This window comes from Anabrus simplex, chromosome 1 (genome assembly GCF_040414725.1).
Source record: "Anabrus simplex isolate iqAnaSimp1 chromosome 1, ASM4041472v1, whole genome shotgun sequence".
NCBI lineage: Eukaryota > Metazoa > Arthropoda > Insecta > Orthoptera > Tettigoniidae > Anabrus > Anabrus simplex.
Window position 1 is genome coordinate 1,543,995,250 of NC_090265.1, and position 27,948 is coordinate 1,544,023,197.

Sequence of the window (27,948 nt, forward strand, 5' to 3'; positions counted from 1 at the left end):
GGTAAATACGAAACTTGAAACAATGAGCAATTGAGGCTTTCACAGCCGGTGCTGCAAATCATGTCGGTGTTTTCCGGGCTTGTAGGCCGTGGTCCAGCAGCATGTGATGGTCTCCCGACGTTTCACCGAAGACTGGGTTGGGCATTATCAAGGGTTCCGACTTACTTCGATAGCAGCGAAGCTCGCAGTGGAATGAAGTTGTGTTGTAATTCCACCTCATTATATAGTGCAGGCTACAGTGCGCTGCTCGCCTGTTGGTCCGTCATGCTGGAGGGGCGGTTGCTGATTGGCTGTTCTTCGGCCGATGGTTGAAGCATTAAGGAACCCAATGTACATCGACCTGCCTTGGCGAAGACAGGCAACTGATCACCCGTTGCTTTTTCTCTTCTGCCTTGGCCATCATGTCCTTCACAATTTAAGGTTTTCAGGACTGGAAACAAGGCTTTGTTTATCCATTCAGATTTTTCCTTATGGTTGAAGCTGTTGGTATGCTTGAGGATTTCAATGGCTTCCTTTTGTAGTTGGGCATGATAAGATACAGTACTTCAAAGTACTTTGGTGTCTCTGTACTGTATGCCATGGCCTGCTAGCAGCGAGTGTTCAGTGGCTGATGATCTATTTGCTTTTCCCAGCCGGCTATGTCTGTTATACTCCTTCAGTCATGTGGTGATGCTGTGTTTTATAGTGCCTATGTACACCTGACCGCAGCTGCACGGGATGTTGTAGACACTTGCTGTGGAGAGAGTATTAACGTTTTTGAATTTTTTCGGTTTATTGACTTCCCAGTCAGGAGGGCTCTTAAGGGAGCTGGATGCATTGGCATAGGCTAAAATGGTCACGCTAGACTTACATTTTTTTTTAACCCAGGGGCATTTTTTCTCTGATTTTGCTGCCAATGTCTTGGTAGGTAGCATTCTGAAGTTCAACCTGATTTCGTCACACTTGAAGATTTGATCTGATGTCAGTCCATTACACAAAAACAACTTTTTAAAAATTGAAATTCAGCAACTTCAGATGAATTAGCTATAATTTTTACACAGTAATGTTGTGCTGTCTAATGCCATATCTCTTCTTCCATCTGTTCACCCATCCATCACTCATAAAACCTTCACCATCCTGATACTTTTTCTGAAGTTCTTGGCTTGTACCATAGGACCACTTACCGGATGAACTTAATGTGCTTCGCCAATGTGAAAACTGCAAAAATAAAGCCTTAGACATCAGCTCATGTTCTCCTGCCTTTTTCCATTCTTTTTTGTCTTATTTTGTTTTCTGCGTTAAACCACTGCCCTCGCTCACACTTTCACTCACCCGCTTTTCAATGTCCTTTGTCTTAAGTCTCCATTCTCCAACAGTTACTTCCTTGACTCCATAATCAGCAGCAACCTTTTTAATAGATTCACCTTTATCCAACATTTTTATTTCATTAAATTTTGTTTCCAGAGAAACATTTTTCATTTGCCAATCATATTTGCCTAGAATAGGCCTACATTTAAACACCACCATAACAATCACGTACTCTAACAATGTAACAGGGACTCAACTCCAGCTGACAGTAAACAAATAAATGAAGTGTGATGTTAGACGAGTGGCAAGACATATGACAAGGGTTTGCGCAAATCATGAGAGTTGAGGGGTGTGCTCGTTGTAAATTCTTAAACACTGCTCAACCTAGCAACAGCTCGAGCTGGCGCATCACTGTTCAACCGAGTAGTAGCCACTGCTCACCTAATTAGTGGCCGGTGTCCGTGCATTGCTACAGTACCATTGAACTTGGTTGACATTCCGCCTAGCATTGCATTGATTAAAAAAAAAAAAAAAAAACACCACATGGGTTTTTGCCTTTGTAATATCTGAAGCCATCTTTTTTTCAGTTTCGACTCAGTTAATTTATAACTGTTAGGTTCTTCAGTCTGCTGTAACTAATCTTGAGTAATATATTTATAAACTCAGATATTTAGAAATGTATAAACATTTATGTTTATTTCTGTTGAAATACTTAGGAACTTCAAATCTGAAACTCATCTTAATGAAGTCCTCTTTTCTCTCCACTCTAGCATAGACTGTGAGGTACCGTAAAGTGGGGTAACTTCGGCCATACAGGGTAACTTCGGCCACTGACGAATAGCAATACTTATTTTCTCCTGCCTCCTAAACTGAAAAAGATAAACCACTTGCAACAACTGAAATGCACGTACAATAGAATGCTGTATCAAAACTTGGTAGTCCAACGAACATTGGCGGTCTCATTTTTGAGTCAATCCATTTTTTTCGCAGCCCCGACTATTGTCTTGTCTGGTAACAGCAGAAAACAAACTGTTCTCTAGCCCCAGCATTCGATTCTCCATTCCAGTGGTTTATGGGGTCAAAATGCAAGTACGTCTGGTAACTGATCAATAGGTTCTTCAGGGAATAGTTTTGTGATGAAAGTTGTCCACTTCCGGGGTAACTTCGGCCATGTCAAGAACGTACAGGAAAACATGACGCAGCCGCGGGTTTTGTAATTACGAGCCTGTTTACTTCAAGAATGCTTTAGAAGAGATTAATAAAGCCACAATAACAATAAACGGGGAAGTTTATCCCGACAGGGAGGAGAAAGACGGTTCCAATTTTCAATGATAAATAGACGGAAATCAGTTGACATGGACGAGGCGCAATTAAGAACTTCATTGACGGCCCAGATATTTTCTAATTTAGAAGACAGTGTATTATGAGAACAGTCTACAAGATTGCTTCTTTTTCGATCTCCTTTTCCCTCCATACTATTGGGCTTTATGATTTTCGTACTTTTTATTTATTATCTTTTGTACCATTACGAATAATTACGCAATGCAACACATAATTTGTAATATCTTACAATGCTTGTATGCTTAGGTTAAATGAAATAGTTTCCTTCTTTGCGAAAAATGTGAATTTGATCACTATACTTCTGTTTCACCACAAATCGTTTTAATTTGTTTGTGATTGTTGATACTGGGCTTTTTGCAAGCTTTTAAAAAACCTTCACAGTGGCTGAAGTAACACTACATTGAAGAAAACTTCGTTTTAAGAGATATTTTTATGGCGGCCGAAGTCACCCCAAAACATGGGGTAATTCCGGCCACTCTTTCGATAATCATAATTCATTACTGAATAACAATTAGAATTATGTTCATATTTAGAAATGAAGAACAAACATGGCAGAACGTATATTATATTTTTCAGAAAATTAGAGGGAATATTTCACATTTTAATTTATAAAATATACGAGAAAGTTTTACGGTATTGAAAATCTGTTGCTCTGTCATAGGCTTGAGTCCAGCTGGCTAGCCAGTCTATTGACCATCTGCCACACCACGCCCCTTCACTCTGGCTAAGTCAATGGCACATTGTATTTTACTTGTGTTCTATTCTCAGGGCTCCCCTTATCATCATCATCATCATCATCATCATCATCATCATCATCATTATCATCATCATGATCATCCTCATATTACAATTCTTTTGTAAACTATACACTGGTTTTTAATGAGCCTTTAATGGGTTGCCTATTATACTAGTAATTTTCTGTTATGTCATTTTCACTTACTTCAACTCTTTTGAAACAGTACGTGCAGTTTATTATTATCAGTTTTTCTTCTTTTTTTTAATCTGGTGTAGAAATTTAATTTTGCTTGGCCTATATACAGTATGTCGCATTGCAGTTTGTTACTTGACATTTACATTCAAGTTGATTCAAATTAAGCTACCATTTTCATTGTTATTATTACAGTATATATTATTATCATAATTTGAATTGTTTTTGAAAACTATTTACGGGTTGTCTAATGAGCTTTTAATTGGGCTTGCTAGTTTTCCTTTAATTTTCTCTTATGTAAGTTACGTGTATGTGAATGGCTTTTGTGGAACTACAGTATATTCGTAGTCTTATGATGATGGTTGTTGTTGTGTATTTGGGATTAAGTGATTTGATTGAGCAATGTATGAATTGAATGAAAGTGTATCTTGTAAGACATTATTTTTATCGATAAATGACAATCTACTATAACATTTGGAGTTGCCAAGATGCTGCATAAATTCAGGAGAATTTGATACAGATAAGAATACCGTAACCCCAGACGTGCCAACTCTTCCGATTTAAGCAGGAGACTCCCGATTTTTCATTATTCTTCCCGATCTCCTGATCGCCGGGACCGATCCCCCGATTTTCAGAGCAGTCTCAGTAATTTTTGTATTATTTTAAACTCCCGCGCATTTCCTCGTTCTATCGATATATCGCTGAGTATGGCTGGTCGATAGTAGTTCAAATAATCACAACCGCTGTTAAGCAGCACTCTCTCGTGGAAATTGTGGTTGACTTTCAATCACATTACTGCTATACAGGCTGAAAGAAAATTCAACCAGGTGTCATTCAGACAGAAATCAAAGTTCCTCTGTCTAGCTCAGAAACAGGCGGTCTCTCGCACTAACCTGGATGCTAGTGAAACTGTCGTCAATCTTTCCAAGAAATCCTTGGATGAGAACCGAATGGCAGTTCTAGCTAGGGGTTTTAATTTCGCTGTCGCTCCCTCTAAAATTCCCACTGAGGAGTTAATTACTTCCGTTGAAGCAGCCATCCACAAACTACCTACGGATGAGACTGAGGAGTTAAGACAGAAATGTGTGAGACTCATAAGGTCCGCTGTTGTACCTGCACCCAATTTAACAAGAGGCGAAAGGAGAGCTCTGAAGGAACTTAGAGATGATTCTGAACTGACCATTCTCTCAGCTGATAAGGGTAATGCGACAGTGGTTATGGACACTGATGAGTATCAGAATAAGATCTCGGCTATATTGTCAGAGCCTGTTTACAGACTGAGCTCACGTGACCCCACCACTTGTGTGTCCAACGCCACCGTGAAGCTCTTAAGGCAAAAATCCAGTTTCAAAAGAGGGGACTAAACATCTGACCCCGGGTGATGCAGTGCCGCCTAGAGTATATGGACTGCCTAAGATCCATAAAAAATGATGTTTCCCTCAGACCTATTGTTAGTGCGATAGGTTCTCCTACATATACTCTGGCTAAATACCTAAGCAAATTGCATCAGCCACACATAGGACGTACTGAATCATATGTCAGGGACTCTCGGTATTTCGTCAACAAGCTGTCAACTATAACCCTTCAACCTAATGCACTTTTGGTGAGTTTCAATGTGGAATCCTTGTTCATTAAAGTGCCGATTGACTCGGCCATGTCTCTCATTGAACACCTGCTCCCTGAGGACATTACTAAGCTATTTTACCACTGCATGACGTCCAGCTATTTCTTGTGGGGTGGGAATTTTTACGAACAGACGGACGGAGTGGCCATGTGAAGTCCACTTTCTCCCTAGTGGCTAATATCTTTATGGAGCATTTTGAGGAGGAGGCTATTGCTTCGGCGCCTGTCAGACCTGTGATATGGTGGAGGTATGTTGATGATGCATGTGTGGTCTGGACAGAAGGTCCTGAGAACATCTATTTCTAAAACACCTAAATCAGCAACATCCTTCAATAAAATTCACTACGGAGATGAAGTCGGATGGATGCCTTCCTTTCTTGGAAGTTCTAGTAAGGAAGAAACCGAACGGCTCCTTAGGACATACTGTCTATCGTAAGCCTACCCACACAAATCACTATCTTCATGGAGATTCTCACGGCCATCCAGCACAAAAACAAGGCATTCTCACGACACTCGCCAAGAGGATGAGATGAATTTGTGAGCCATCAAATATCCAGGTGGAGATGGACATGCTCAAAGTCGCGTTCGAGGGTAATGGTTACAGTGATTTGCAGATTCATCAAGCCCTGCATCCCAGAGAAACGACCAAGCAAAGCTCACAGAAGGAAGAAGTGAAGGGAACTGCCTTCTTGCCTTACGTTCACAACACCACAGATCGAATTGCCAAGGTCCTCCGCAAACAAAATATATAAGCTGTGTTTGGCATCGCCACTCAAATCGCTCACAGTCTGAGTGAAACCAAGGACAAATTGTCCCCACTTTTACATCCTGGGGTATACGAAATTCCCTGTACTTACAGTAAGGTATACACCGGCCAAACGTGCCGGTCCATTGGTACTCGTATCAAGGAACATGAACGCAATATTCGTCTCAACCAACCAGATAGATTGGCAATAGCTGAGCACGCTCTATCATCAGGTCATGATATCATGTTCCAAGATTCGCGAGCTCTTACCCACACTAGACACTACAGGTCCAGGATTATACGGGAAGCTGTGGAAATATGTAGAAATCCTAACAATTTCAACAGGGACACTGGCTATCAATTAAGTAATACCTGGTTGCCAGCCATTAAGAATTTACGTAGGTAGTTTCCTTCCCTGCCCCTTCACTATTATTATTATGTCTCATTGTTTTCCAAATTTGTATGTTCCTCATCGCCAGATGTTTCATTCCAGGCTTGTGTCAATGTCATATGTTACGTACACATGTTATGTGAACCTCGTAGACTGATTCTGATGGTTCGGTCAGCTTTCACTTCGAACGCTAGCACTGTGCCACGTCCTGGGAGCCATCTGGTGGCGAATGAATGTACCATTTCTACTTCTATTATAACGTCTAAATTTAAAAGGTCATTGTTTAAGAAGCCCTTCTTGTGGGCAGTCAAGATTTTATTCTGATGACGCAGAGCACAGTTCTCTGCAAAACTTAAAGATTTTCACCTTATTTTCTTGACACGGCATAAGCTCAAAAGCCTATACAGTATCATGTCTATAAGTACGGGCCGTGAAAGCATCAATGGTGACAATACGGGGCACGGTAGCCAGCCATGTGCTCAAAGAGGATATTTGCTCCTCTTTGGTCTGTAATACGGTCAAATACCGTACTCAAATAGCTTAATAATATTAAGTGGTAGTCGCAAGCGAGTAACCTAACCTCAGAAATAGCATGCCATAAACGTCTACCCGGGGCAGGACCTCAATCAAAAATCAAATCAGTCAATACTGATCTGCTTTTAAGGCAGTCGCCCAGGTGGCAGATTCCCTATCTGTTGTTTTCCTAGCCTTTTCTTAAATGATTTCAAGGACATTGAAAATTTATTGAACATCTCCCTTGGTAAGTTATTCCAATCCCTAACTCTCCTTCCTATAAATGAATATTTTCCCCAATTTGTCCTCTTGAATTCCAACATTACCTTCAAATAGTGGTCTTTCCTACTTTTAAAGACACCACTCAAACTTATTCGTCTACTAATGTCATTCCACGCCATTTCTCCTCTGACAGCTTGGAACATACCACTTAGTGTGCTCGTGTTACATCACGTATTAGTGTCTCTTGGTTGTATTTCTTAATATTTGTTTTGGCCAAAATGTCAAAAAAAGAAATATGATGTAGTGTTTAAAAGTGCTTTAGGGAAGAGTTTCCATGTTTCAGTGAATCCAGGAAGGGACCAACATTCACATGCCGTATTATGTGTAGGTGTGATTTTTCAGTTGCACATGACAGGAAGTATGATATACTCAAACATGTGCAAACAAAAAAATGTAAGGAGTGTGTCCAATGTGTAGAAAGAACCCAGAAACTGAACTTTTCATGTAAAAACCAAGATGTAAATCCTGTGACGAATGCTAAGGCTTTATTTACATCATTTTTCATAGAACGTAACCTGCCTGTAAATTGTGCCGACCGTACGGGACCTTTGTTTCACAAAATATTTCCTGATTTGGAAATTGTTTAACGAAATGGGTGTGCTAGAAAGAAAACAGCGGCTATCGATTACAGAAATGTGCATGGAAGAAAGGGCGAAAAGGTTCTCAGATTGGAACTTTGAAGACTTACAAAGTTCCTGAGCACAGTCTAAGTGCAGATGTGTCTTGTTTGTTAAAAAGGTGAAGCATTGTCATAACATTTCACCACACTCCTCAGTTAACCCCTTCACCCTCTTGGAGCCAGGAGCCGATCTGGTCGGCCGCTCACCATCTGCTGGAAGAGGCCAGAGTTCCACCTCCACTCTACTACCGTAAAGTGCCAGGCTGACTTTAGTGGAAATACATGCATTTTAACATTCGCGTATATCTACCGGTGTACGGCAAATACCGGCCAGAAATTTTCTACACGTCGACTACATAAAATAAATAACTTATTCAGAGTGATATAAATAATTAAAAAGTATTATTGTTGATATTATGATTGTCGATATCGTTTATTTTTAGGAAGAGTAAAACATTTTCGCAATTTCTCTCTCAATATCTACTTTGAAAATATCACCTACGATGCAAAAGAATATACGTGATAATGTAGAATTTATTTCTAAATATAATTCTATAAAATAATTATGTTGAACGGGAAAAATAAAAATAAAAAAAATAAAAATTCGAACGTATGTAATTAATAAAAATAAGGCAATTTTACTCACTGATAAAATTCATGTATATATATCGATGTATGGCCAATACTGAAAATAAATTTTATATGTGTGGACTAGATTGTATAAAAATTGTTCTGAGCTATTAAAAAGTAAAAAATAATAGTTGAGATTATAGTTTTTATTTTCATGGAAAACCTTTTACTCGTTTTGGATCCAGAATCCATTTTTTAAAAAATATTTTACAATACAATACAATACGCATAATTAAAACATCTCTAGCACTAAAGGCCTGATGGTCCTTTGTCTACCAAGCGACCGCTGCTCGACCCGAAGACCTGCAGTTTACGAGGTGGCGGATGGTCAGTGAGGCGAATTCTCTCATTCATTATTCATGGTTTTCTAGACCAAGGTAGCTCCCTCAGCCTCAGATATCTCCTCAATTGTAATCACTTACGATCACTTAGTTTGAGTGGACCTCGAACCAACAATCAGATCCAGGTAAAAATTGTTCACCTGTCCGGGAGTCGAACCCCTGACTTCCGGGTGAGAGGCAGGCAGACTACACTTGATCCGCAGGGACCGGCATTTACGTAATAATAGAGAATTTGTTCCTGAACAGAATTATAATAATTACTCTGAACGAGAGAGTAAAAAACAATAAAAATGCAAATTCAAATTTATTATGTCACTAGTAAAAAGAAGGAAAATGACAAAATAGATTTACTCACTGAAAACTGTTGAGAAGACGACGCATCACCAGCTATATAATGTTGTTCAAAGTCTGAGGCCACTGTTGAAGCACTTAAGAGTATTTACACTAACACTAATCACTTATCACTAACACTTATCACGTCTCTTCTTTAGCTTTGGTGATCCCGGGGGCGTGTCTGGTATAATTTCATCACTACTCCATGAACTAAATTCACTATCGCTATCCGATAAATCATCCGCATTAACGTTGCATTGTTCCAAATACTGCATTAATTTATCGTCATCAATACCTGCTGAAAATATATCACGTGAACCACTTGCCATTCACTGTAAGGAGCAATCTCGTACTGACAGGTTAGCGGTATTTCTAAACACAGGAAACAACTCTTGTGAAAGCTACAACACCCTCTTAGAAATTCCAAAGCAAGGTCAGGCACACAATAACTTGTAGCCCCTTTACTATAGGTTGTCACAAAAGTATGCATGTCACTATAGGTTGCCACAAAATTATGCATATCATAGAATTTTAACCCGGCCGATGTAATCGGCTCTGCCAACTTCCGACTGGATATTTAAAGGCCGACCTGATCGGCTCTGGCAATTTAAAGGGCGGATGCTCGCAGTACCACCTGGCTCCAAGAGAGTTAACTGGGTTTGACGCCTAAAGGCGTCAACACCTCTTTCACGAGTATTGGGCTTAACGCCTTTAGGCGTTCTTGTAATTGTAAATGTGTTCTTATGTTGCGTTAGCTGCTTACAGGCATCTGGCTATTCTTAATCACTTCTGCCATCTACTGTCATAATTTAGAGCTAATTCCACTCATATTGGATGTGATTATTGCTGTCCTATTAATTTTTATCTGGTCTCACGCCAGTCAGGTAGTTCGCGCCTAGGCGGCAGTCCGACAGCTGTCTCGTGTTGCCTTGTGCGGTCCGCGCCATATTCTTCGTAAATAATTTATTTATATATATGAAAATGTTCCGGCACTTATTGGACATTTCTGTTTTCAATTCAGTTGTTCTTTTCCAAAAGAAAGGTGGGACTGATTCTCAATTTATCTTAATCTGGTATCAAAACTGACAGAGAAGTATTGTGATTCGACAGTGGAATCAAAACGTCCAGGGAGAACTTCTGGAGATCCAGTTCAACGACTAACCGCACGTCACTTCATATCTGAGAATCCGCCGACCGGAAGTAGAATCACTCAAGAAAGCGTTGTGTTGCGTGCCTGTCAAATCAGAGGCAACGGGAAACTGTCTACTGCTGTGAGAAATGTGACGTGGCACTTTGTGCTTGTCCGTGCTTCCGTATTTACCACACTGTGCGCAATTTCTGAATGACCTATGAACCTCAAAGTATGTATAACCTATTGATGCATATCTGAAAACAAAAAATGTCACCATAATAATGAAAGGAATACTTTTTATGTTTACTTTTGTATGAACACACTGTGTACATATTTACAGGTTTACAAGTATAATGCTATTGAATTTATTTATTTATTTATTTATTTATTTATTTATTTATTTATTTATTTATTTATTTAATTAATTATTAGATACAGCCTATGGAGGGCCATTTTACAATAATAATAATAATAATAATAATAATAATAATAATAATAATAATAATTTTAAATAAGTATAAAAGATAACAAAGGTATAAACACCAATATTAAGTAACAACAATAGTTAACAATTTCTACTATATCACTAATAATTTAAATAAATTAAGAAAAATATTATTTTTTGGTTCAGTATTTACATCTGCCGCACGCTATTGTACCCATTCCAAAAGTGCACGTTGCGCTGAATAATTACCCACTGTCAGGTTGACGTTATGAAACTATACCCCAGTTAAGGGATTAAAAGGTAAACCCAATCATGTTTCACTAAAAAATAATGAAACTACTGATGACACTAAGAGCCATGCTTTGTCATGTGAAGAACTACTGTTCATGTTCGTTTCATCAATTGTACATAAATCGTTTTCCCTTTTTCTCTCAATTTTTATGGAGATCTTTGAGAATCCAAATGTAGCTCTTCAGTCAAGTATGCTGCACATCCACTTATTGAAGTCAATATTGGAGGAACTATTGAAGAATGTGATGGCAAGTTTTGTGAAACCACATGTTATTAACAGCTCCTTCTCTCTCCTTAATGTTGATTATCATACTCCAGTAATTCAAAAGGATGATTGTGTTCTGATGATATGGAACTCTGCATTTGTTTTGGTGAACACATTGAAGTCTGAGGCATATTCTTTAAGTCTGTTAGAAAGTGTTTCTCTTCATCATGTGACTACATGGTACACAAATTTCTGTTCAAAGATGAAGTTTTAATTAATGCATAAGTTGCAGTTATTTCTACTATAAATAAGGCATAATTTTTTAGCCTTAGATATTTCATTAACAAGTTTCCGAACATTCTGACTGGTGAAATGAAACATTTAGATAAAGAAAATGATATTCTGCGCTCCCAGTTCTGTAACTTTCAGCTTGAAAAAACGGACCTGCCAAAAGGAAGAATTGATGTTCAGTGGGTATTGGTAGGTCAGATGAAATCAGCTGATGGTGTACTTAAATATGATGGACTCTCTAAGGTGATGATGCTATTTTATCAATTCCTCATAGCAATGCAGAATGTGAAAGGATTTTTAGCAGATTCAAAGAGACAAAACACAGTTCAAATCCTTGCTGTTTGAACTAACTTTGGAAAAACTTTTAACCTTAAAATCAGTTCAGCAAGGCAAGTGTTTTGAGCAAACATTTAGTTCAGAGTTTCTGAAGAGCTATGGGTGTGTTTAACAACAATATTAGTCGTTATATGTTCAGCATGTTGAATGATGAGAAGTCGCATATGTTCCTAAAGTTCAGGTATGTCCAGTATTTAGTATTCACATATAAATGATGAAAAAAAAAAAAATGTATATGTAGGCAAAATAGAGTTGTTAATGTATTGAATTATAATGAATTTGTACATGTTCTGCCATACGTCGCAGTTCGCTGCCAAATTTCTCCTGATTTTTTACTTTTGAAAGTTGGCATGTCTGCCTAACCCACATTCCAAACTTTTAAATCAGTGTAACCTCCAGTGGGATTATTAAGCACTAATGCAAAAAGTGTGGAATATTGTTCACAAATGAAGTAGCCTAGTACAAACAGGGATGAATTTTTTAAATGTTTGTGGTCATTGAGGTTGGCTTGGTTAGCTGTTTTTTGTGATGTACACTGACTGACAGAGCAAATGCAACACCAAGAAGGAGTGGTTCGAAAGGGATGAAAGTTGGGGAAAAAACAGATACGGCATGGACGAATAATTGATGTTTATTTCAAACCGATATGCAGGTTACACAATGCGCACGGCATCGACTCAGTAGGATGTAGGACCACCGCGAGCGGCGATGCACGCAGAAACACGTCGAGGTACAGAGTCAATAAGAGTGCGGATGGTGTCCTGAGGGATGGTTCTCCATTCTCTGTCAATCATTTGCCACAGTTGGTCGTCCGTACGAGGCTGGGGCAGAGTTTGCAAACGGCGTCCAATGAGATCCCACACGTGTTCGATTGGTGAGAGATCCGGAGAGTACACTGGCCACGGAAGCATCTGTGCACCTCGTAGAGCCTGTTGGGAGATGCGAGCAGTGTGTGGGCGGGCATTATCCTGCTGAAACAGAGCATTGGGCAGCCCCTGAAGGTACGGGAGTGCCACCGGCCGCAGCACATGCTGCACGTAGCGGTGGGCATTTAACGTGCCTTGAATACGCACTAGAGGTGACGTGGAATCATACGCAATAGCGCCCCAAACCATGATGCCGCGTTGTCTAGCGGTAGGGCGCTCCACAGTTACTGCCGGATTTGACCTTTCTCCACGCCGACGCCACACTCGTCTGCGGTGACTATCACTGACAGAACAGAAGCGTGACTCATCGGAGAACACGACGTTCCGCCATTCCCTCATCCAAGTCGCTCTAGCCCGGCACCATGCCAGGCGTGCACGTCTATGCTGTGGAGTCAATGGTAGTCTTCTGAGCGGACGCCGGGAGTGCAGGCCTCCTTCAACCAATCGACGGGAAATTGTTCTGGTCGATATTGGAACAGCCAGGGTGTCTTGCACATGCTGAAGAATGGCAGTTGACGTGGAGTGTGGGGCTGCCACCGCTTGGCGGCGGATGTGCCGATCCTCGCGTGCTGACTTCACTCGGGCTGCGCCTGGACCCCTCGCACGTGCCACATGTCCCTGCGCCAACCATCTTCGCCACAGGCGCTGCACCGTGGTCACATCCCTATGGGTATCGGCTGCGATTTGACGAAGCGACCAACCTGCCCTTCTCAGCCCGATCACCATACCCCTCGTAAAGTCGTCTGTCTACTGGAAATGCCTCCGTTGACGGCGGCCTGGCATTCTTAGCTATACACGTGTCCTGTGGCACACGACAACACGTTCTACAATGACTGTCGGCTGAGAAATCACGGTACGAAGTGGGCCATTCACCAACGCCGTGTCCCCTTTATCGTTCGCTACGTGCGCAGCACAGCGGCGCATTTCACATCATGAGCATACCTCAGTGACGTCAGTCTACCCTGCAATTGGCATAAAGTTCTGACCACTCCTTCTTGGTGTTGCATTTGCTCTGTCAGTCAGTGTAAATTTGGATACCTTTCTTTAATGTTCAGTGATTTGCTTTTATTATCGATGTGTAAATTTTTTAGATCTGTGTTGATATCGGTGAAGTGGTGTGAGTTGTCATATATATGTTTGCTGAATGCTGATTGTCTGTTGTATGTAATTGTGTTTCTGTGTTCTTTGTACGTGCTGTGAAAATTACGTTTTGTCTGGCTGATATATGTGGCATCACAATTTGGTTCTTGGCATTTGAGTTCATAAATTCATGATTTAGAAAAATGGTCTTTTTTATTCAGATTACATATCAATTTGTTTCTGTAATGTGTTGTTTGTTCTGAATTCGATTTTAAATCCTTCATTTTCAAACACGTTAGCTACTGTGTACATATTTTCATTCACAAAATTAAGAACCACGTATTTATCACTTTCGGGTAGGGGTTTGTTTATGTTTATCCATTGTTTTTTAATAACCAGTCTACTGTGTTGGGAAGATGGTTGTTTTCTACAGCGATTTGTTTTATTATTTGTATTTTGTTGTTCAAATCGGTTTTGCTCATTGGTATAATTATTGCTCTTGTGGTGTTACAATTAATAAAGAAACTTGAAATCTGACAGTGTACGTCTTCGTATATCTGCATAATATATTTTGGACTTTTCGTATGTGTTGTTGGACCATATGCACGGCACATTTTATACTTCTATGTTGGTAATGTTACGTATTCAAGTGCCTGAAATGTGTACGTTAACGCCATCTGTGCGCGCGCAGTGGAACTTGTGGTGAGTTTGAACGCTGATAGACAGATAGCGCGTGACTCGCTAAACTGCGGTTGTGTGCTGGGCGCTTTAGGAACGGCTGTCTGCTATTTGAACTCGCTGGAGAATGTCGCTGAGAACTGGCTCTCTGATGCCAGCTGGCGCATTAAACATGCCTAGTTCAGGCATTGGGTGAAAGGCATTCTGTATCCCTTTCAGGGATTGTGAATTGTAAATAATATGTATAGCATTAGTGTATAAGATGAATATAGTGTGGTATTAGTTTTAAAATGTAGTGTTTGCCTTGTGAGTGATAGTGATTGTTTGGTTGCTTAATTCATTATGGATTATTTGGTAATGTAATTTTCTTCATTTCTGTAAGTACCGCCTCTATTTATTTGTTGATATGTTTTTTCGAAATTTTGTATGCGCCTCGTTGTTTGGTGTTCATATTTTTGCGAGGCGTAATTTATGTTTGTTCATTTTCGTCGTGTGGACTTGTATTTTGGAGCCGTTGTAGTGCATTGTCATGTCCGATGAACTCTTTGTGTGTTTTGATCGTTTCCCATTTTATTTTTCATCTTAGTTTTATTCTGCTAAATTTAAGTGTGTGCTTCTCGTGACGTTCCCTTCATGCTGGTGTTTTCATTTGATTTATTACCGTCCGGGCTTGTATATTCTGCCGGTGTGTGACGTTAAATTTTATTGTGACATCTTGTTCTATTTATTTCATTATTTTAATACGTGTTAGTTTCTCCTCTGTGACTGTACATTTTGAATTGTGCACCGAGCAATCTCTGTTGACACTCATTTTCCAAAGTAATAATAATTAATATTATTAAAAGTAATTTAAGGTGGATAGTTATATTTTGGGCTATTTGGTGGCAGTAAATTTCGGTATTATTCATTTTACGTGTAATGCTTCTGTAGAATGTAAGGAGATTGTTAATGGAGGGCTTTGATACCGTTCATGTCGTCATTCTTGCATTATTGAGTCGCCTTGTCACCTCGAACCGTGTCTGGTATGCCATTGTTGTTTATCTGCCCTTATCTTTTCCTGGTCATTACGTAACTGTTGCATTATTATTATTATTATTATTATTATTATTATTATTATTATTATTATTATTATTATTATTATTATTATTATTATTATTATCTTATCGTGTGTGGAGTCTGCCTCTGGATGCCATTGTGTACGGATCTCAATTGTTGTTGCTCTCTTTTGAGCGTGTATTTGAGTATGTGTAATTACTAACTTGGATCATTGCCTGACCGGTTCTATCTTGAAGTGTACGGCATATGAATTATGACTTCTCGTTTCTTTCTGTTAGGCTTTAATATTGGTGGTGTTTAATTTTACTATGCAATATGGTTGTATTTTGTGGTATGCTAATGTGACTGATATTTTTTGTCAAGATATGTCTTGGTGATTCATTTAGTGCGACGCATTTTACATTATTTTTCTTCTTCTGCTATGCGTTCGGTACTGAGAACCCTCCATCAACAGTGATTCTTAGAAAAATTATTTATTTTTAAGTGTAGATAGCATGTAATATGGTTCATTTTAGGTCTATTCAAGAAGCTCCTTTTTTAGTTAGGTCGCTAGGGTTTGTATTTCGTTTTAAAAATTTATATTTTCTTAATTTTTGTACTATTTTCCTAAATTATTTATTTATTTACTTATTTATTTATTTATTTAAATTAAGAGATAGTTTATTTATTTGTTTAAAACCTCACCTTAGGATTTATAAATTGTTTATTCTAATTTAAAAAGCACTATATTTAACCAAATTTCTCTTCCTTTTTTCTCAAAAAAAAATTATAATGTAAGTATGATTTATGTATTTATTTTTATTCACTTGAAACTTAAAATATTGATTAAAAAATTGATTTATTTCACCCATTTATTTGCTGCTAAAGATGTAAAAGTTTGTATTAATTTTTGAATTAATTATAGTATAGTTGTTTTTTGAAAAGGGTGTATAAATTTTTCTTGTAGATGCTTGTTCTGGTTCCCTTGTTGATCCCACCCCTTTTAGTTCCTTGGGAAATGGGTCCCTTGTGTTCAATATTCACTCTTCCACATTTATTTTAATTTTTTTTTCTGTGTTTTGGTAGCATTTTGATTTTGTTTCTTCCTTGTTGTGATACACTTTTTATGGTGTCACTAGCCAGACACCATTTTGATATCACTTGCGTGAGGGGGCGTGTCAGTCGGTTTATCATCGCGTTCACTCTTTCTAACTTGTGTGAGGTTGGATAATTATAGTCATCATCTATTGTGTGTGATGTTTGAGTTGGTTTTCTGTATATATCGTGTAAGATATGTCCATAAAGTTGTTCCTCCCATTTGTTTCTGGTTCCATTGTGAATTTGATTGTATTGTATATAATGTGGCTAGGAAATATTCTGCATTTGTGACGTCATTATCATACACACATATTACGTCGTCCACGTATCTGCATTATTCCTTTGGTGCATTGGTCGATTAAGAGTTTGTTCTCCATGCTATTTAAGAATATGTTTGCTATTATATCCAATAATGGTTAACCCAAGGCTAATCCTTCTTTTTGTGAATATATTTTGTTGTTAAACTTGAACGTGTTTTGCTTTAAGGCCATTTTTAACACATTGATTATTTCTACTACTTATTGTGTTGAATTTGTTTCTTTTAGATGCTTTTCTATGATCTAACCGACTCCTCTATTGGTATGTTGGTGTACATGTTGGTTATGTCAAAAGATATCATTCTTGTGCTCTCTGGATTTTCAGTTTATTTAATTCTTTCGTTAGTTCTGTCAGGGAATTAGAGTAGGCGAAGCTTTATCTAACCCTGTATAATTAAGAGGGGAATTCCCCAAGGCAGTATTATTGGACCTTAATGTTATATAAATGATATGAGTAAAGAAGTGGAATCAGAGATAAGGCTTTTTATGGATGATGTTATTCTGTATAGAGTAATAAATAAATTACAATGTTGTGAGCAGTTGCAAAATGACCTTTATTTATTTATTTATTTATTTATTTATTTGAATCGTGCCCGAAACATACATTATATTATCTTACAACAATATCAGGACAATAACAAATCTGGTAATATAACCATTAATTATTTCTGATGATGGCAGGTAACAATGTGATTAATCTCTACATAAATACAAATTTAATTAAATGTGGTGTGACCAGTATGCGGCTAATTCACATGCTTCCTTGGTAGCGTCGATCACATTCTGGAGAGAGCAAGTAGTTGGACACAAGTTACAAACAAGAAGATGGCTCATTATCTGTTCTTCACCACATTCACATTGAGTGGAGTCACAAACAAAACCCCACTTTCTCATGTTGGTCTTTGTTCTTCCAACTCCTGAACGCAACCTGTTGAGCATCTTCCATGTTGGCCAGCTCTTTTCGTGGCCTGAAGGAAGTCTTTCGGAAGGCGTCATCCATTCTGCTAGGTGGCTGGATCTGGAACACCATGAATTCACTCTGAAGTTCGATGATGGTCCAGTGAGGCTTTCAGTTGTATAGAGAAAGCTTTTCCTTGACTTGATAGTTGGTACCCATATAAAGTATGGGTCGTCAGGTTCAGTGCTTTAGATTTCTCCAGTCTGGATGCACACTCACTGCGAATATCTGGAGGTGGGATACCTGCTAGACAATAAACTTTATCAAGTGGTGTAGATCTCAAACATCCTGTAATGAGTCTGGAGGTCTCATTTAAGGCAACATCCACTTGATTAGCGTGACTAGATTTACACCAGACAGGGCAGGCGTATTTTGCTGCTGAATAACAGAGAGCTATTGCTGAAGTTCTTAAAAGGAGAGGATGCGCCTCCCACGTTGAACCCGATCATTTCCGGATAATATTGTTCCTTGCAAATACCTTCCTTTTGGTGTTCAGACAGTGTGTTCTATAGGTTAGTGCTCGGTCAAGAGTTACTTCTAGATATTTGGGAGTGAAGCAGTGTTCTAATATTTTACCTTCCCAAATCACTTCCAATTTTCTTGCTGTCTGTCAATTTTTCAGGTGGAAGGCACAGACTTGTGTTTTTGATGGGTTTGGCTTTAGTTAGTTCCCTTGGTAATAACCACTTAGAATTTGTAGAGCATGGGAGAGCTTCTCTTCAGCAAGGTTTAAACTGTTAATCGATGTTAATTGCATGCAGTAACGGATCTTAGAATATTTTTTGATGCAGCAAGGGTTGGCATTTCTTAAGTATGAGTTGGCGGTTAATTCAAAATCACGTAATTTGAAGTCCAATTTTTGCGTCCCAACGACTTTGAATCAATAATGTTTTACCATATCGCAAAACTAACATCCGAGTTCGCCAGTGTGTATGTTTCAACTGTTCACATTGCACGGAAAAGAATTATCCACCACCAGTCATGTTAATATCCGCTTAAAGAAAAGACCGCGTGTGGAAAATGTTTTAGACGTGGTGTGTAACGAATTTGTAAGTAATTTAGGAGAGGATACTAGTGATGCAAGAGACAGCATATCTTCCGATCCACAGGGAATCGAGCCTACTGCATGTTCAGATTGATGAAATACCTACTGTCGGATTTTTTATTATGGACACTCGAGTTTAGGCTTTAATTACAAACGAACCAATAGGCCTATTGCAATGCGAGTTATACCAATATTTTCCTTGTTTAATTCTACATTAGCGTATATAAGACACATTGTTTTCGACGTTCATTAAATATTTTTTATTTGTGGTTGTAATAAATATTGCCCGGGTTTTTGGCTTCTTCTCTAGGAAGCGCTCACTTAGGAATATATACAAGGAAAACTACTTGTCTGATGGTAATGAAATTTTGATATGTTATAACCACATGTATTTGTAGTGTAATACTCAAGTTACAATTTTTTTCAACCATCCCGAAAAAAGTTCTTATCATTTTTCTAAAGCAACTCTTTCTCAGCCCAGGATAAACGTACAACAGCAACTTGGGCTTGTTTTGAAGCACTCAGTCATAGTTATCGGAAACTACAACAATTGTAACCGTACAATATGGTACCGAATTTATGAAGAGTAATATTGAAAGGAGGTTTTGTGTACGCCGGACTGTGCGATTAACAGCAGGCTGGGTGGTGAAAACGGGCGCAGTGTTGCCGCGTTCAGTAGTAATCACGCGCGCAACGAACACGGTACACTCGCCCCGGGCAGTTGTGCAACGGAATGCCCATGACCTTGGTTTATCCGCAAGCTATTTTCAGTTGTTCTATGTTCTGCATGTTGGCCACGTCACTTCAAGATGCCTCCGAGAACGCCGTTATCAGAAGGTGATCTTGCAATGATTTTGAGTGCTATTTGTTTCTTTCAATGTGAGGGGGAAAAAGTAGGGGACAAGAGGTTCCCTGTGTACAAGAAGGTGGCAGATTGTCTTGGATTATCGCTGTCGTCAGTGAAGAGAGTAGGAGCCACTTCAAAGGAGAATGATGGAAATACGTCGTCCAGGTCAAGAAAGAAGCAGTGTGTGAGACCGGGGCGTCCGAAAATTCATATCGATGATTTTACTTTGGGCACAATAGGAAGAAATATGCACGATTTTTATACGAATAAAGGTACTCGTCCACGATGCAACAAAACTTGCATGCCACTTTTGTGTTGCGCAAGAAAAATGGCGGGCACTGTTTACACACAGCACGCAAGTTTGCCTTTTTTCTTGTTGCGCAGCACGAAAACTTGCGCTCCCAAGGATATGTTGCACCGAGTGTTTACACCAGGCTATTTAAGTGGCGCAAGTTTTCTCGCAAGCAACTTTCCTAGTCAGCTGTTCTAGCGGATGTGAGTGTTCATAGTAGCAAGCATGTCTTCTGGCGAGGTGTTATCGGCGGCTTGCTTATCGCTGATTTTATTATGGCGACGAAAATAAAGACGAGAAAGAGCGAAACGGAAATGTTGGATGAGGAAACGGATTTTAGGTCGTGAACATTGTGGTGTTGTTAATAACTTGCTACAGGAATTGTACATGGGAGGCCAAGTCTTCTGCAAGAATATCCTGCGAAAGTCAGCGACTGATTTTGAATATCTGCTGAGAAGAGCAGCGCGGTTGATACAAAAGAAAGACACGCTAATGAGAAAATGAATATCACCAACGGAACGCCTTGTGTTGACATTGAGATATTTAGCAACAGGTAAGCCGATTTTTTTAAAATATGGATTTTATACAGTACACATAAGGGATCATTTCTTTTAGCTTATTGTAATTTCCTACATTTTGTTTTGTTACAGGTGACAGTTATCAGCCATTGATACCGACATGCTCTATTTCACGTGTAATATCTAAAGTTTGTGATGCAATTTACATCGTGATGAACGCTCTCTGCCGTTTTTGTTTATTTCTGTAGTCCGTTGCCTCAACCTTCCATAAACATTCTTGTGTTTCAACTAAATATATCAGCTTTCTCGTCAACTCCCTCGTCCATTTCGTGTTCTGAGACATTGTAACCTGTAAATGAAGTTACGTAAATTATGCAATTATTACTAAGATGAGTATCTATTTTGAGGCATGTTATATTTCATTTACAATAAAGGATATACAGGTACGTATTTACGTTAATTTATTCCCGAGTGTGAACCTCTCAAACATCAGTATAATGTCACAGCAGACGGCCACGTGAGAAAGTTGCGCCACAAAAATGATCTAAACCTTTCACGCCACTTTCAGATGGCGCAACTTCCTCTCTTCCGCTGTGTACACGATGCCACTTTTGACTTTGCACGCAACTGGGAAGTTGCGCAGAATTCGAGTGGCGCGTACAACTTTTCCAATTGCATGACTGTTTACACGAAGCCACTCAACTTTTCTTGCTCAAATCAAAGTTGCATGCCATTTTAGTTGCATCGTGGACGAGTAGCTTAAGATATTTCTTACAATTAAAAGCCTCCGCATGAAACTGTCAGAAAATACGCCGGATTTTCCTGATATGTCAATTTCTACGCTTTTGAAAGTAGTTCGAAGCTTGGGATTCCGATTCAAAAAACTCAACAGGAAACCAGTGCTAATGGAATCTGTGACAGTTGCTGCATCCCGACATACCTACGTTAGACGAATTAGAGACATAAGAGCACAGGGCTACAAGATCTTTACAGACGAGACGCGGTGCGGACAGAACCATACTATGAAATATGGCTGGCAAGAAAACGTGGTTGAAGCTTTAGAAAACAACTTTAACAACTATAATCTGTACAGAGGGTACATTCAGCAAAATTATGGATGGCGTGGAGGGTTCAAAACACCGTCTGGAGCTGAGAAACGCATCATAATTTTACACATCGGAAGTGAAGAAGGATTTCTTGACGGTGCAGAACTTTGTTTTATTGGCAAGAAAGGCAGTGGTGATTACCACAATGAGATGAACTCGACTCATTATGAAGAATGGTTCACGAAAGCCCTGAGTTTATTGCCTCAAAGGTCAGCTGTCGTTATAGATCAAGCTCCATATCATACGATGGTCCACTGGGCGAGTTGGCCGTGAGCGTAGAGGCGCGCGGCTGTGAGATGGCATCCGGGAGATAGTACGTTCGAATCCCACTATCGGCAGCCCTGAAAATGGTTTTCCGTGGTTTCCCATTTTCACACCAGGCAAATGCTGGGGCTGTACCTTAATTAAGGCCACGGCCGCTTCCTTCCAACTCCTAGGCCTTTCCTATCCCATCGTCGCCATAAGACCTATCCGTGTCGGTGCGACGTAAAGCCCCTAGCAAAAAAAAAAATACGATGGTCCATTCTTCATCTAAGGACCCGAACATGTCATGGCTGAAACCTGAAATTATATCCTGGATAACATCAAAGAATATTTCACTACCACCTGGAGTTGACGATTATAACAAATTAACGAAATCAGAGCTGACTGTCCTTGCCAGGCCTTATTTTCAAACACCGGTAAAGAAGCTGGAACAACTGACTAAACGACTTCGACCAGATGTACAGCTTGTTTGGTTACCAATGGCCCATTGCGAGCTTAATACAATCGAGCTCATTTGGGCTTACGTAAAAGGGAAAATAGCAAAAACAAATATGGCTAACACATTAGAAAATGGTAGAAGTATGGAAGCAATTAACGCTTTATGCCGAGAAGCCTTACGTACCGTCACCCCTGAACTCTGGAAACAATGCATTAAAAACGCTAAGAAAATTGAAGACCACTACTGGGAAAAAGATGAACTGTCTGAAAACGTCCCTTATTTCGAGCCAGTCATAATCAACATGAATGACAGCAGCACCGATTCATCGGAACACAGTGATTTTTTAGACGAAGAAAATTGATAGAATAAAAATTGTAAATATATGTAAATAATAATGCAAATAACTCTTGTAAAAATTGTACAGTGTGATATTTCTAAATCAGAAAGTCAACCATTTTTAAACCTGCCTTTGAGGGTCCAAAGCCCTTATGAGAAAAGGTGATGGGAAGAGGAATTTATAAGAGGAAATAAAATTAAAGGTTGAAAGTAAACGAAAAGCTGTGTTCGTTGCGCGCGTGATTTCTACTGAACGCGGCAACACTGCGCCCGATTTCACCACCCGGCCTGCTGTTAATCGCACGGTCCGGCGTACACAAAACCTCCTTTCAATATTACTCTTCATAAATTCGGTACCAAACTGTACGGTTACAGTTGTTGTAGTTTCTGATAAGCATGACTGAATGCTTCAAAACAAGCCCATGTTTGATGTTGTACGTTTATCCTAGGCTGAGAAAGAGTTGCTTTAGAAAAATGATAAGAACTTTTTTTCGGGGTGGTTGAAAATAATTGCAACTTGAGTATTACACTAAAAAAACATGTGGTTATAACATATCAAAATGTCATTACCATCAAACAAGTAGTTTTCCTTGTATATATTCCTAAGTGAGCGCTTCCTAGAGAAGAAGCCCAAAACCCGGGTAATATTTATTATAACCACAAATAAAAAATATTTAATGAACGTCGAAAACAATGTGTCTTATATACGCTAATGTAGAATTAAACAAGAAAAATATTGGTATAACTCGCATTGCAATAGGCCTATTGGTTCATTTGTAATTAAAGCCTAAACTCGAGTGTCCATAATAAAAAACTTGATAATTTTCATGACAAATATATTTCACAGCAGTGATAAAGTATTTCTCAAATATGTTCAGGCAAAGCAGTTATATTTGTAAATTTACATGTTCATGTTTGCGTAAAGACTACGTGGACCTTACGGAGTGATATGAAATGTTTGTTTATGCCTATGTTACTCCTTCAATGCAAGGAATTCTTGTTCATTTATTTTTTTCAAAATGAGCCTTCCTAAAATTAGGGTGCGGGGATTATTTGCGTAAATACGGTATTACGGGGAATGCAAAATTCTGGGGTGGTGTTTAGTTGAAGGTAGTGGGGTTGTCGACAATACAAGAAAAAGAACAATTTAAAAACAGGCATGACATTTATTATGAGATATGCACAATAATAATGAGTTTTAACAAACAAAACATCCTTTGCTTGACGTTACTTTCAAAGCTCACGGAATTACAATAGTTGAATAAATGCACAGAAATGAATTCTCATTTCTGGAATAGCATCGATATACTGGACTATTCTGTAAAGAATAAGGAAGAAAAATTAGCCTTCTCTTGGCTATGCAAAATAAAAATCAGGTGGATGAATTCCATCCTAAAAACATCCTGACATCTCTATGACATCTTAAAGTTTGATATTAGTTGTATTAGTTTAAACAAGAACAAAAATGTTAAACGTCCACTTAATCTGAGTGGTGGATGACCATGGTATCTAACTTAATCTGTACAATATTTACAAAAACATATTCTATTCTCTCTCTCTCAGTTAACGATAGTTTCTCATGTAGTGCAAGATGAGGTTATTAATTCAATTATTTGAATTATCGAGACTCTTGAAAAATCATTAACCCACGAGTGGTTGCTACATGAGATTTTCTTTCACATTATTTTTTATTGTGATATTACTTCACAGTGATAAAAGGGAGGTGACTGTTTCCTCTTCTAGCTGAGTTTATAACTGTCGTGAGTAGAGCAATTCACATTTGAAGGGTAAGCACCCCCTCCCGTAGTCAGAACAAAGGTTCCTATGTGTCCGTGCGTGCTGCGTGAGAGTTTCTCTCATCGTGCGACTAATGACGTTGGCGTTATTTTGAAGTGGAGCGGGAAACTTACTCCTGTTGTACACATTAGTATTTGTATCATGAGCACTTCTTGTTTTTGAAAATGTTATTTTGTTCAGAAACCTTGCTCTATGCGTAAATATTACTAGATATAATGCATGTGTGAGATTTTATTTTTTACAACTTCAGGATGGAAGTTATTTTTATATACATTGCATATGTTGTTTGTGTCCGTAATAAACAGCTAATCATGTCCGGCTCCATGGCTAAATGGTTAGAGTGCTGGCGTCTACCATTGACGTCTGAGTCAAATATTTAAAGGAAATGACACAATCTGCATTATCGCGTGGCAGTACAATGAATGAAACACAACCTAAAACTTGTCCCACTATGTTTCATAAAATTTGAAATGATCATTTTACATTCTTATTTATCCAAGAGGATAATTATTATTAAAACATGATTTTTAATAATTGCACTGAGGTAGAAACATTCTCAGAAGACAAACTACTGTACATTTTTTTGGGGTCTTTTTTGCTATTTTGCTTTACGTTGCACCGATACAGATAGGTCTTATGGCGATGATGGGATAGGAAAGGCTTAGGAATGGGAAGGAAGTGGCCGTGGCTTTAATTAAGGTACAGCCCCAGAGGGATACTAACTGGAGGGTGATTGGGGATTTAAATGAGACTCTGGAGTGGGTATGTGGGAAACTGAGAGTGAAATTTCTAGATCCTAATGGGTGGTTAGGAGATAGGGATCCTGAGCTCAGATGGCCTTCACTTAAAACGCAGTGGTACGTATAAGTTAGGAAATTTGTTTGAAAGGGTAATAGCGAGGTACATTCAGGGAAACGGGGTGGCCTAGGGAGCGGTGATAAGGGAACAGGGAACTGGAAATCAAATAGGTATGACATAAAGTTGTTAGTGTTGAACTGTAGAAGTATTGTAGAGAAAGGAATAGAATTGAGTTATTTAATAGATATATATATTTACCAGATATTGTAATAGGAGTTGAATCATGGGCGAGAAATGATATAATGGATGCAGAAATTCTCACGGAACTGGAGTGTGTATCGTAGAAATAGGATGGGAATTGTGGGAGGGGAGTATTCATTCTGGTGAAAGATGAATTTGTAAGCTACGAAAAAGTTAAAGAAGAGATACGTGAAATTCTAGGTGTAAGGCTCATTTCTAAAGATAATAGGCAACCTGATATATTTGGAGTGTGCAGACCGGGAAAGGGTAGCACTGACGCGGATTCGGAATTATTTGACAGGTTAGTCGGCTATGTGGGAAACGACATGGAAAGAAATGTGATTGTAGTAGGAGATCTGAATTTGCCAGATGTCAATTGGGAAGGAAATGCGAACGACAGGTAGCATGACCAACAAATGGCAAATAAGTTAATATGGGAAGGACAGCTGATTCAGAAAGTGATGGAACCAACCAGAGGGAAAAATATCCTAGATGTCATGCTGATAAAACAAGATGAGCTCTATAGAGAAACTGAAGTAATAGATGGTATTAGTGATCATGAAGCTGTTTTTGTCGTAGTTAAAAATAAATGTGATAGAAAGGAAGGTCTTAAAAGTAGGACTATTAGAGGCAGTACCATATGGCTGATAAAGCAGGCATGAGGCAGTTTCTAAAAAGTAACTATGGTCTGTGGAGAACGGTAAATAAAAATGTAAACAGACTCTGGGATGGGTTTTAAAGAAATTGTTGAGGAATGCGAAAACAGGTTTGTATCTTTAAGGGAGGTAAGGAATGGTAAAGACCCACCTTATTATAATAGAGAAACAAAGAGACTAAGAAGGAGGTGCAGACTGGAAAGAAATAGAGTAAGAAATGGCTGTGGAAGCGAGGAGGAATTGAAGGAACTTGCTAGAAAATTGAATCTAGCAAAGAAGGCGGCTAAGGATAACATGATGGCAAGCATAATTGGCAGTCATACAAATTTTAATGAAAAATGGAAGGGTATGTATAGGTATTTTAAGGCAGAAACAGGTTCCAAGAAGGACATTCCAGGAATAATTAATGAACAAGAGGTGTGTGTTTGTGAGGATCTTCAAAAGGCAGAAGTATTCAGTCAGCAGTATGTAAAGATTGTTGGTTACAAGGATAATGTCCAGATAGAGGAGGAGACTAAGGCTAAAGAAATATTAAAATTTACATATGATAACAATGACATTTACAATAAGATACAAAAGTTGAAAACTAGAAAAGCGGCTGGAATTGATAAGATTTCTGGGGATATACTAAAGACAGTGGGTTGGGATATGGTACCATATCTGAAGTACTTATTTGATTATTGTTTGGTTGAAGGAGCTATACCAAATGAATGGAGAGTTGCTATAATAACCCTTGTGTATAAAGGAAAGGGTGATAGACATAAAGCTGAAAATTATTGCCAGTAAGTTTGACATGCATTGTATGCAAGCTTTGGGAAGGCATTCTTTCTGATTATATTAGACATGTTTGTGAAATTAATAACTGGTTCGCAGTTTTAGGAAAGGTTATTCCACTGAAGCTCAACTTGTAGGATTCCAGCAAGATATAGCAGATATCTTGGATTCAGGAGATCAAAAGGACTGTATCGCGATTGACCTGTCTAAAGCATTTGATAGGGTGGATCATGGGAGACTACTGGCAAGAATGAGTGCAATTGGACTAGACAAAAGAGTGACTGAATGGGTTGCTATATTTCTAGAAAATAGATCTCAGAGAATTGGAGTAGGTGACCCTGTAATAATTAAGAGGGGAATTCCTCAAGGCAGTATTATCGGACCTTTGTTTTCTTATATATATAAATGATAAGAGTATAAGAGTGGAATCGGAGGTAAGGCTTTTTGCGGATAATTTTATTCACTATAGAGTAATATATAAGTTACAAGATTGTGAGCAATTGCAACGTGACCTTGAAAATGTTGTGTGATGGACAGCAGGCAATGGTATGCTGATAAACGGGGTTAAAAGTCAGGTTGTGAGTTTCACAAATAGGAAAAGTCCTCTCAGTTTTAATTACTACGTTGATGGGGTGAAAATTTTTTTGGGGATCATTGTAAGTATTTAGGTGTTAATGTAAGGAAAGATCTTCATTGGGGTAATCACATAAATGGGATTGTAAATAAAAGGTACAGATCTCCGCACATGGTTATGAGGGTGTTTAGGGGTTGTAGTAAGGATGTAAAGGAGAGGGTATGTAAGTCTCTGGTAAGACCCCAACTAGAGTATGGTGTATGGGATCCCACCAGGATTACCTGATTCAAGAACTGGAAAAATCTAAAGAAAAATGTTACAAAGTTTGGGCTGGGAAGAACTGGGAGAAAGGAGACGAGCTGCTCGACTAAGTGGTATGTGTGATACAATTCCTTTAGTTTTGCCAATTGCCACCTTTTCAATACAATAAAAATATA

General features: G+C 38.7%; 1 protein-coding gene across 3 annotated transcripts in view; it reads left to right on the plus strand.

Moving 5' to 3' along the window:
* LOC136858490 (protein SLC31A2) overlaps window positions 1-27,948 on the plus strand; it is a 112,056-nt gene that overhangs the window by 61,221 nt on the left and 22,887 nt on the right. The gene's annotated exons all lie outside the window — the stretch shown is intronic.